This window comes from Dioscorea cayenensis, chromosome 18 (genome assembly GCF_009730915.1).
Source record: "Dioscorea cayenensis subsp. rotundata cultivar TDr96_F1 chromosome 18, TDr96_F1_v2_PseudoChromosome.rev07_lg8_w22 25.fasta, whole genome shotgun sequence".
In the NCBI taxonomy this organism is placed as follows: Eukaryota; Viridiplantae; Streptophyta; class Magnoliopsida; order Dioscoreales; family Dioscoreaceae; genus Dioscorea; species Dioscorea cayenensis.
In genome coordinates, this window is record NC_052488.1 from 4,243,195 (window position 1) to 4,255,897 (window position 12,703).

General features: G+C 43.1%; 2 non-coding genes across 2 annotated transcripts; both read right to left on the minus strand.

Annotated features, from left to right (window-relative positions):
- Positions 1-2,157: 2,157 nt before the first annotated feature.
- LOC120283125 lies at positions 2,158-2,264 on the minus strand. Its single transcript, XR_005543126.1, has one exon. It is a non-coding gene; the product is annotated as a small nucleolar RNA R71 (small nucleolar RNA).
- Positions 2,265-8,168: 5,904 nt separating this feature from the next.
- LOC120283235 lies at positions 8,169-8,275 on the minus strand. The gene has a single exon (XR_005543229.1). It is a non-coding gene; the product is annotated as a small nucleolar RNA R71 (small nucleolar RNA).
- Positions 8,276-12,703: the final 4,428 nt, after the last annotated feature.

The following is a 12,703-nucleotide window of genomic DNA, read 5'->3' on the forward strand; positions in this document are numbered from 1 at the left end:
GTGTGCCCGTTTATGTTACCTCGTTGAAAGCATGGTTTTGGGAGTGTTTTGGACCAGTACTGTAGCAGAGCATCGTAGCAACAATGTAGTAAAGTACTGTAGCAGGTACTGTTTATAGCCGGCCTAAGGAGTTTTCCAGAGATGCCACACGGGCGTGTGGAAATTCTACACGCCCGTGGGTTAATTTCACACGGGCCGTGTGGAATATTCACAGGGGCGTGTGGATTCCCAATTCCAGCCTTTTAAAAGCCGATATCAGCCCCGATTTCGGCATTCTTTTCTCCATCTTTTTCCCAACTTGAGAGAGGGCTGCAGTTAGAGTTTTGATAGGTATTGGCTAGAGATTGGGAGAGGTTCTACGGCTCCGACATCGCACTCCGTTTGGAAGAAGTTTAGTGGGAGAGCTTTCGTCGGCACCAATCCGGCGAGTTGTATCCTAGGCCGGACAAAGGGACCTTTGGACGAGTAGAGGACTCTCCACAAGACCATCGTCACGACTATCGAGGGGGTTTTTCTATGGATTTATTGTTTTTACATTCGATTTCATTGATTGTAATTAGCTCGATAGAAAACTAAACCCCCTAGTGTGTACTTGGATTGTGAACCTTAGAATGTATTTGTTTCATTGAACCTTCTTATTATGCTTTCATTAATTGATGTTTTTATTGAGTTCCAATCTTGAATGCATTGATTGTATGAATACTCCCTTATAGTGACACTAGGGTTGAGAGCTCTTGTAAATAACCCTTGTGAGTGAGTGACAAACCACGAGAGTTAGACAAAACTAGATTGAAGAGGGTTGAGAGGGTGAGTCGAGAGGTAGCGGAGCGTCCCCTTTTCCCTCCGGTGTAATTTATTCTACCTCTAATTCCTCAAGTTCTTTGCGGTCATAGTAGAGTGAATGGGCTAAGGGATGACCTTCCGCTGGGGCTTAGTTGCGAGTGCAATAGAGTGAAGTGTTGAAATGATTTTAGCATCTAGGGCTTAATTGTGGCTATGGACCTTCCGCCTGGACCGAAGGGTTAGGTCTACATATAGGAAGAGGATTTATCACTTGGAATCGCTAGAACTCATTGCAATTCTATATGAGTGCGAGGTTGAGAGATTGTTCAATTTTTCCTCTGGGACATGTGTAGGGTTTGGCATGGTTGACCTTAGATTTGGGACCATGTATTAAAGGATCTCCACGACTCATTAATACATTAGTTAGGAAGCACAATAGAGGGTTTTTGCACTTGAAATGATTGTCCTAGGCGGATCTATATCCGAGTACTCCATTTATATCGATTGCCTTACCTCTCCTTTACTTGTGCTCTCTCTTGTCTCTTTTACTTTTGTTTGCATTACATCTTGTCACACAAATCACTATTTATATTTCACTTTGTTAAGAAACAATTTAAGTATTTTTACTCCCTACTCCATGTGGACTGGGATTTTATTACTTCGACAAACCCGTGCACTTGCGGGACATTCGCAAGGGGTGTTGTCAAATTTTTGGCGCCATTGCCGGGGAGTAGCGTTTACAGATACTTTGCACTTTGTTTTCTTAGCTATTCATTTATTCATTCTATTTCACATCTTCTTTTCTATCATCGTTCTGATTTGTTTTCTTTCTTTTTGTATAGCTCCAGGTTCATGACCCGAGGGAACCCCTCAATATTGATTGAAGGAGATCTCGAGCTCGAACGTACACTTAGAAGAAAAGGGAAAGAACATGTGTAAGAACAGTCTAATCTAGCTGATTTGGAAGTTGAAGGGTCGGATAATATGGCCGAACAAAATGAGCAACAGAGGACATTATCCGATTATGCCAAACCTTCAGTATTGGGGACACAATCGAGTATTGTGCGTCCTCTGATTACAGCTCAGAATTTCAAGCTGAAGCTAGCATTCATCTACATGTTGTAGTAATCCGCACAGTTTAATGGCTTGGTAGATGAGGATCCAAACAGTCATATAGAAAACTTTCTCGAGGTGTGTGATATGCTCAAGATAAACGGGGTGACGTATGATGCCATCAAGTTGAGAGCCTTCTCATTTTCCTTAAAGGGGACAGCGAAGTAGTGGCTGCACTCATTACCTAGAGCATTAATTACCATATGGGAGGAGACGGTAGAAGCTTTTCTTGCCCGTTATTTCCCTCCCGGAAAATCTGCAAAGCCTAGGAATGAGATCTCGTTCTTTGTACAGTTGGAATTGGAGTCTCTATTTTAGACGTGTGAAAGGTTCAAGGAACTCCTGAGAAAGTGCCCGCAACACGGATTCCCGGATTGGATGATTGTTCAGACCTTTTACAATGGGTTGAATTCGAGCACAAGGCAACTCTTGGATGCGGCAGTAGGAGGTACCTTAGGTAGCAAGACCCCCGGTGAGGCCCGTCAACTAATTGAAGAAATGGGGTTAAATAGCTACCAATGGAATGCTAGGGAAAAGAAGAAGGTGGCCGGGCTTCATGAGAAAGATGCAGTAACTTCATTGGCGGCTCAAGTGGAATGATTGAGTAAGAAGTTAGATTTTCTAACTTCGAATAGAGTGGCGGTCGTGACTACTTGCACCGGGTGTGGTTGAGGACATGTTCTATCCGAGTGCCCGATCTCCATTGGTGATGCATCTTCGGTTGAGAATGTTAATTTTGTGGGTAATGCGATGAGGAATCAAGGGAATCCATATAGCAACACCTACAATCCGGGTTGGAAGAATCATTTCAATTTCTTGTGGAGTAACCAAGTTCCACAAAAGGCCATGGGGCCACCGGGTTTCCAACAACAATAAGCCCTAAACATGGAGAACTGAGTTTCAGGTTTCGAGACCCGAATGACCGATTTGGAGAAGGCCTTGACTAGATTTGTGCAATCATCGGATACAAGGTTTCAATCAGTTGAGGTTACACTTCGCAACCACACCGCTTCTTTGTACAACCTTGAGAATCAAGTGGGGCAAATTACGAAGTCTCTATCCGAGAGACCACAAGGAAGCTTGCTAAGAAATACCGAGACCAATCCTAGAGAGCATGTGAAGGTGATCAGTTTGAGAAGTGGTCGTGAGGTTGAAGGTAGGTTTCCGAGTGAGAAGCCCAATGAACACGCACCCGAGGTCATAGAGGTTGAAGAGGGAACAAGCAAAGAAAAGGGAGTGGCACCCCCACCTTTGAAGCCAAGAATCCCCTATCCGTCTAGGTTGAAGAATGACCAAGCGAATGAAGAGTACAAGAAGTTCTTGAGTTTGTTCAAGCAACTCCACATCAATATTCCTTTTGTTGAGGCATTGTCTCAAATGCCTAAGTATGCAAAATTCTTGAATGACATGTTGACTAGCAAGAGGAAGTTAGAGGAGAGTGCTTCAGTGATCTTAGATGCTTCTTGCTTGGCGGTTTTGCAAAAGAAAATACCGAATAAGAGGAAAGACCTAGGAAGCTTCATTATTCCGTGCAACATTGGCAATTTAGGTGAAGAAATGGCATTGGCGAACTCAGGGGCCAGTATCAGCGTCATGCTATACACCTTCTTTCAGAAGCTAGTCTTGGGCGAGCCTAGGCCCACTCGGATGACTTTGCAATTGGCGGACGAAACGGTAAGACATTCGAGGGGTATCATCGAAGATGTGTTTGTCAAAGTGGACAAGTACATATTTCCTGTAGATTTTGTGGTGCTAGACGTCGATGAGGATGCAGATGTACCTTTGATACTTGGGAGGCCGTTCTTGCGGACTTCCAAGGCATTGATTGGCATGGATGGCGGGGAGTTAACTTTGAGAGTTGGAGATGACAAGCTCACATACCGCCTTGCTGACGCCATGCGGCATTTTATTGATTTCGATGATACTTTGTATTTTCTAGACACTACTGATGAGATTATTGATGAATATATGTAGGAAATGTTCAATCAGGACCCCTATAAGGGTTTGTTCGACCAAGAGGCGGAAAATAAAGAAGTAATGATGCTTGGCTCGACGGAAGAAGTAATGATGCGGCATTCTCTTGGTTAGTCATGGTTGACCTTAGGTTTGGTACCGTATGTCATAGGATTTCACGACTCATTAGATATTAGTTAGGAGACATAATGATTGGTTTTGCACTTGAAACAATAGTCCTTGGATAAGCAATGTCCTTGTGCCCCATTTTCTATCGATTACCTATCCTACTTTTCTATTCCATCTCTTTCTTCTTTGTTTTATTTCTATTCGCATTGATATTGTTCACACCATTTTGGAATCTTCTTCACTATAGTTAAATAGCAATACTTGTGTTTCCGAGCACTATTCTCTGTGGATACCACTACCTACTCACCAGGGTACTTTATTACTTCAACAACCCATACACTTGCGGTACGCACACGCAAAGGGGTGTGTCACCAATTTTTGTTCTTTTTTTTTCACAAGATGACATGTTGAACCAAAAGTAAGGCAAGGTGACAAGAGTTTTAGATTAAGGGAGTAAAAGTAAGTCATAATTTTGTTACAATGGTTTCTAACATAGTTGTTCCCCTAAGTTTAAACATCACCCACTAACTAATCATAGATCATCATGAACAAAGCACTCATCACCCACACAACCATGTAACCCTCCCCCACACTTGAAATTACATTGTCCTCAATGTAATTAAATCATGCAATGAAACGAGGATAAATGGAAGGAGAAAGGTGAAGCGACCGCCCTGAATTTAGAAATGAGTTATGTCACAATCATGTGTTATCCCCCCAAAGCAAACACAGAGAGTGATGGTGTGGCTCTCACGTATTTCTAACTCCAAGCAACCACAAATTCCCGGATATACAAAATGATACACAAGGGAAGCAAACATTAGTAATAAGATAGATAGGCAAAAACTGGAAAAGTAAACAAACCAAAATGTCAGTACAGTAGGGAGCATCCCTTACTGACTGAAGTACAAAACAAACTATGAAAAGAGAAAGCAAATAGAAAATATGAAAAGAAATAAAAGGATCGCTAAATAAGAATGTGTCACTCTCTACAACAGTGGAGTCGCCAGAATCACTGTGGAAGAGAGTGGCAGAGGTCTTGGACTCTCCCAAATCTGCCATGTTGACACCAACATATCGAGTAGGGCGCATAGGAGAAATAGGCTCGGGTGATACTCGAACGGCCAAATGCTCAGCAATGCACACCACATGCCGTTGTAGCCACTGGAACTCCGTAGATGAACAGAAAATTGGGCTAGAAGTAACAGGTGGTGGCTGTAAATGCAGCGGAGAAGATATGACAGGAGGTGGCTAGGGGGTAGAGGTAGAAGTGGGGGCAACAGCGTCCTTAATAGGCTATTCCTCGGGCAAAGTAACACGGTACTCAATCCCTCGAACAATCGTGACCCTAAGAACCAATCTCATCGAACGAAGTGTCTCAGGGTCATAGGCGCTACACCGCCGCCACACGCATCCTGTTGGTCCCCTGAAGAGCGCCCATGTGGTGAACGAGATGAGTGATATAAGGACCAATGAAGAAGGCACCCACCCACGGGGATGTCCCCTGATGGGAGATGGACACAACAAACTCATATCCCAAATGTAGATGAAACCCGTTAACCATGCTTAGCAGAAAGTCAAAATCTCCCAAGTTGACACACCGGTGCTATCACCATGACCTGTCAGAGTATGACTGAGCAGGAAATGAATGTAGCACAGTGTGGGAGAGCGGAGCGCAGTAGCCTTAGTGTGACAGGGATCATAGGTGGAAGCAGATCTCAACAACTGCAAGGCATCGCAAAGGGTCTCCCGTGCTGGTCTAGAGGTAAGCAAGGCATCGTAGGCAAGGGTACGTGATAAGTGCTTGTGTATTAGTAATACGAAGTATTCTTTTCTTACGATGAATATTACTTTTATCATATTTAATCGCTTATACATGTGTATTCCTGTTCTTTTGTGCATGTAGGATTGCGGAGACAAGTGTGGAAGAAAGAAGCCAAAGTAGATCGTGAATGCACTTTGTTGATGAAATCTTCGAGTGAATAAACATGAAGACACAAGTTGTGCTTAAAGACAAATGAGTGTGTGCCAACCTCCGTTGTGCTCGAGTGAACATGTAAATTGGAGGGGCACAAAGGCAGTCACACTTATGTATTCCAACTTGTACAATACTAGCAAGATTTTCGTCAAATGTGATTCTGTTAAAGATGCAATGTGATCTACCGCATGGATGTGTACCCATTCATGTGGCCTCGATGAAAAGTGTGAATTCGGGAGTATTTAGGAGGAGTACTAAAGTAGGTATTGTAGCAAATTATTGTAGAAGTTACTGTTCACAGGCCGTTGAAAAATCGATTCCTGCAGATTCACACGGGTGTGTGGAAATTCCACACGCCCGTGTGGATGCCCGATTCCAGGCTAGTTAAAGCTGCGACTTCAGCCTGTTTTTGGAGAATCGTTTTCCCATCCTTTTTCCATATCTCCACCATCTTTGGAGGTGTTCACGGCTAGGGTTTGGAGAGTGGTTGGCTAGGTTTTTGGAGTGGTTCTACTGCCTTTAACACCGTGTTCCTTCAGAAGATAGTTATTGGGGAGCTTTCGTCGGCTTCTATTCAGCGAGGTGTGCCTTAGGCTTAACGAGGGAGCTTTTGGAGAAGACTCGACTACTCCACAAGACCTTCGACACGGATACTAAGGAGGTTTTATTCATGGATTGCATATCTTTACTCTTGACTCCATTATTGATTGTATTTTGCTCTATAGAGAGCTAAACCCCTAGTGGGTACTCGGACTTGTAAACCCTAGGATGATATTGTTTATTTGACCTTTTATTATGTTTTCTCCAATTGATGTTTTAATTGAGTTCCAATCTTGAATGCTTGTTGAGTGATTTTCACTTAGAATGACACTAGGGTTGAGAATCCACCTTGGTAACCTTTGTGGATAAGTGACACACAATGAGCGTTAGATAATGCTAGATTGGAGAGGGTTGAGAGGGTGAGTCAAGAGGTAACGGAACGTCCCCTTTCCCCTTCGGTTAGATTTATCCTACCTCCACGTTCCAAGTGTTCATTGCGGTCACAATAGAGTGAAGTGCTAAGAGACGAACTATATTAGGGAATAGGATTTATCATTTGGAGTTCCTAGAGCTTTAAGAAACCTTACACAGTTTGAGGCGTTGAGACTGAGCGATTTCTCCGCCGGGGCATAGTATAGGGTTAGTCACGGTTGACCTTAGGTTTGAAACAGTGTATTTTTGAATTTCCACGACTCATCAAGAATCGGTTGAGAAACATAATGGTTGGTCTTGCATTTAAAACAATAGTCCTAGGGTGAACAATGTCTGGGTGCCCTAATTTCTGTCGATTGCCTCTCCTATCCTTTATTTGCACCTCATTCTTCTTTCCTTATCTCTATTTTTATTGATTTTGCTCACACCACTATTGATTCATCTTCACTATAGTTAAATAGCAATCTTTCTGTTTCTAATTACTATTCCCTGTTAATTCGATACCCACTCACCTGGGTATTATTACTTCGACAAACCTGTGCACTTACGGTTCACACGCAGAAGGGCGTTGTTAAGTTTTTGGCGCCGTTGCCGGGAAATAGGCGTTTTAGAAACACTTTGTACTTTTCTATATTAGCTATTTATTACTTATTCTATTTCACAATTTTTTATTCTTGTATCTTTCTAATTTGTTTTCTTTTCTTTGGTTAAAGCTCCAGGTTATAACTTGAGGAAACCCTTCGATATTGGTTGAAGGAAATCCAGACATTGAACGAAAAATTCATAGAAGGGGAAAAGAACCTGCGTAGGAACAATCAAATCAAGCTGTAATAGAAGGTGAAGGGTCTGATAACATGGCAGAACAGAATGAGCAATAGAGGACACTGTCACATTATGCCAAACCCGCAGTTCTTGGCACGCAGTCTAGTATTATGCAGCCACCAATCACTGCTCAGAATTTTGAGCTCAAGCCAGGCTTCATCCAGATGCTACAGCAGTCTATATAGTTTAATGGTTTGGCCGATGAAGATCCAAACAATCACATTGAGAACATCTTGGAAGTGTGTGACAAGGTTAAGATTAATGTTGTTACGAATGATCAAGTTGAGAGCCTTCCCATTTTTCCTTGAAAGGAATGGCAAAGCAATGGCTAGATTTATTACCTAGAGCATCGATCACTACATGGGAGGAGATGGTAGAAGCTTTTCTAGCCCGATATCTCCCTCCCAGAAAATCTGCGAAGCTTAGGAATGAAATATCATCTTTTTTGCAAATGAAATTGGAGTCTCTATTTGAGAAATGGGATAGGTTCAAGGAACTCCTACGGAAATGTCCTCAACATGGGTTTCTCGAGTGGATGATCTTTCATACTTTCTATAGTGGTTTGAACCTAAGCACAAAGCAGTTAATAGATGCTGCAGCATGAGGTACCTTAGGAAGTAAGACCCTCGATGAGGCCCGACATCTCATTGAAGAAATGACTATGAATAGTTATCAGTGGAACACAAGGGACAGAAAGAAGGTAGCCGGCTTCATGAGATTGATGCAGTTAACTCATTGGTGGCCCAGGTTGAATCATTGATCAAAATGTTAGACACTCTATCTTCTCCTATAGTGGCAGCTATGATGAGTTGTACTGGGTATGGGGGAGGACATGCTCTATCCGATTGCCTAATTTCTATTAGTGGTACATCCTTAGTGGAACAAGTGGATTTTGTAGGTAATGCAATGAGAAACCAAGGCAATTTATATAGCAATACTTACAATCTGGTTTGGAGGAGCCACCCGAATCTTTTGTGGACTAATCAAGGGCAACAGAAGATAATGGCATCACCAGGTTTCCAACAACAACAACAAGCCCCAAATATGGAGAATCAAGTTTCAGGGTTTGAGAACCGGATGCCCGACCTAGAGAAGGCTTTGACCAAGTTCATTGCATCATCGGATACAAGATTTCAATCATTTGAAGCCACACTTCGCAATCTCACCGCTTCCTTGCATAACTTGGAAAATCAAGTGGGACAAATTGCAAAGTCACCCTTGGAAAGATCTCAAGGAAGTTTGCCTAGCAACACGGAGATAAACCCAAGAGAACATGTGAAGGCGATCACTTTGAGAAGTGGTCATAAAGTTGAGGGCAGACTCCTGAGTGAGAAGAGAAATGTTGAAGCATCCGAGGTTATGGAGGTTGAGGAGAGATCCAACAAAGGGAAGGAGGTGGCACCCCCACCCTACAAGCCAAGAATCCCTTATCTTTCAAGATTGAAGAACGACCAAAATGATAAACAATATAAGAAGTTCCTAGGTCTATTCAAGCAGTTGCATATTAATATCCCATTTGTGGAGGTGTTGTCTCAAATGCCTCATTATGCAAAGTTTCTCAAGGACTTCTTAACCAACAAGAGGAAATTGGAGGAGAGTGCATATGTGATCTTAGATGCTTCATGTTTGGCGGTGTTGCAAAAGAATATGCCGAACAAGATGAAAGATCCCGGAAGCTTCATCATTCTATGCAACATTGGTAATTTGGGTGAAGAAAAGGCATTGGCGGATTAAGGGGCTAGCAACAACGTCATGTCTTACACATTCTTTCAAAAGCTAGGCCTAGGAGAGCTTAGGCTTACTGGGATAACACTTCAATTGGCGGACCGAATGGTGAGAGATCCGAGGGACATCATCGAAGACGTACTTGTGAAGGTTGATAAGTATATATTTCCTGTGGACTTTGTAGTGTTGGATGTTGAGGAGGATGTTGATGTCCTATTGATACATGGGAGGCCGTTCTTGAGCACTTCCAAGGCTCTTATAGACATGGACGGTGGGGAATTGACTTTACGAGTTGGGGATGACAAGCTTACATATCACCTCGCCAAAGCCATGAGACATTCTCTAGACTTTGATGATACTATTTACTTTCTTGACACTACCAATGAACTAATAGATGAATATGTGCAGGAAATGACGTGTCCGGACCCGTACGAGGGGTTACTAAACCAAGAGGTGGAGAATGAAGAAGTTTTTATGCTTGGTCTAGAGGACAAGGTGCAACCTACCCCAGGGATCATGAAGAAGATGATCCCGAAGATGAAGCGAGCACGGAGATGTCACAAGAAACACCCCAAGGCTAATGGGGATGTGCAAGAATGGAGTAAGGGTGACGTACCCTCATGTGGTTACATGCTCGACAACTCCCCCTCTACCTTGAAAATATTATGCTCATTATGCTTTCAGGTTATGGGTAAGTGGGAAGCCTTCATCTATGAGCCCCTGTAAGGTAAGGTCAGGTACGTAAAGCTTATTGACGTTAAACAAGCGCTTCTTGGGAGGCAAACCAAGTGCTACTGTTTTCTAAGGTTTATTTTAGTGCTTGCATCAATAAGAGCTTGAGCGTTGGTGTCTTAATCTTTCACATACTTTAGTCTTGATTTTCTCGTGGATCATTGGTGTTTTCGTTTACTTAATTGTTATTGGCGAAGTTTCTTGGTCGTTTGAGCATGTTTTGTATAATTCTTCGGTCAGTTGTTCATAATGTATGCAGGCTCTGAGTATATATAAATGTGCAGAATTTTTTTGCAGAGTCTGTAATTTTTTCTAAGTCATCTAGAGAAGACACACACCCGTGGGGAATTTCCACACGGCCGTGTGTTTCCATTCAGAGCTCATCCCGAGAGGACGTAGGGGCGTGTGTCTGCCACTGTGAATGACCTTGTGACGGTCACACGTCCGTGCGTAATTTCCACACGGGTGTGTGTTTCTCTGCGTAGTTCAGAGAGCTAACCCGAGAGCACACAGGGGCGTGTGTCTGTCCCTATAGAAGACCCTGTGAACTACACACGGGCGTGGGTAATTTGCACACGCCCGTGTGAATCTCTGCAGAGAGTTCTCTGCTATTCTAAGAAGACACAGGGGTATGTGAATGCCCCTGTGGGTACCCCTGTGAGTACCCACACGGCCGTGTGGAATTTCCACAGGGACGTGTGGAACACTTAGCCAAATTTCTCCGGTGGACCGAGAGGCCACAAGGGTGTGTGGGTGCCTGACAACGCCCTTGCGTGTGACCCGCAAGTGCACGAGTTTGTCGAAGTAATAAATTCCCAGGTGAGTGGGGTATCATATCCACATGAAATAGTGATCAGAAACACCAAGATTGCTATTTAACTATGAGGAAGATGAATCAAGGATAGTGTGAATAAAATTGATGTGGAAAGGAGAGGCACGATAAAATGAGAGGAAAGACAATCGATAGAAAGTGGGGTACTCGGACATTCCTCTCCTAGGAGTATTGCTTCAAGTGCAAGACCAACTATTATATTTCCTAACTGATGCTTAATGAGTCATGGAGATCCTAAAGTACACTGTCCCAAACCTCAACCATGACTAACTCTATACTATGCCACGGCGGAGAAATCGCTCAGTCTCAACACCTCACACTGTGTATAGTTGCAAGAAGCTCTAGGGATTTCATGTGATAGACCCTATTCCTATATATAGATCTAACCATTTGGTCCAGGCGAAAAACCCCTAGTCACAATTAAGTCTCAGATACTAAGGATTACTTCAACGCTTCATTCTATTGTGACCTCAAAAAACTCAAGGAACATGGAGGTAGGATAAATCACACTAGAGAGGAAAGGGGACGCTCCGCGACCTCTCGACTCATCCTCTCAACCCCCTCCAATCTAGCATTGTCTAACCCTCATGGTGTGTCACTCATCCATAAAGGCTACCATGATGGACTCTCAACCCTAGTGTCACTCTAAGGGAGAAATTATTCAACAAGCATTCAAGATTTGAACTCAATTAAAGATATCAATTAAGGATATCACAATAAAAGGTCAATGAAACAATAACATCCTAGGGTTTACAAGTCCAAGTACCCACTAGGGGGTTTAGTTCTCCATGGAGCAGGATACATTCAATAATGAAATCGAAAGTAAAAACATGTAATCTATAAGAAAACCCTCGGTATTCATGTTGATGGTCTTGTGGAGTAGCCTCATCCTCTCCAAAGGTCCCCTTGTCAAGCCTAGGGCACACATCATCGGATCGGTGTTGACAAAAGCTACCCCAATAACTATCTTTGATAAGTGCTTGTGCGATATAAATGCGAAGTGTTCATTCCTTATGTTTAACATTACTTTTCTCAGGTTTTTACATTAATATGTGTGTTTTCATGTGGAAATCAGAGAAACAGATAATCCACAAGGGCGTGTGGAAATTATCCACGCCCGTGTGGAAATTCCGCACGGGCGTGTGTAGCGTCCACGCCCGTGGAGTTGCCCGATTCCAGCCCTATTTAAAGCCGATTCAGCCCCGATTTTTTTATTCTTTTCTCCATCTTTTCCCCAACTTGAGAGAGGGCTTCGGCTAGGATTTTGAGGGGCATTGGCCAAGGTTTTGGAGAGGTTCTACGGCTCCGACATCGTCATTCCTGAGGAAGAAGGTTGGTAGGGGAGCTTTCGTCGAGGCGTATCCTATACCGGACGAGGGAATCCTTGGACGACGAGTAGAGGACTCTCCGCAAGACCATCGACACGTCCATCGAGGGGGTTTCTTTATAGATTTATTGCTTTTACATTCGATTTCTTTTATTTTACTTAGCTCCATGGAGAGCTAAACCCGTAGTGGGTACTTGGGTGATTGTGAACCCTAGGATGTATTCGTTTCATTGAACTTCTTTATTATGCTTCCAATAAATTGATGTTTATTGTGAGTTCCAACCTTGAATGCTTGATTGTATGAACATTTCCCCTAGCGTGACACTAGGGTTGAGAG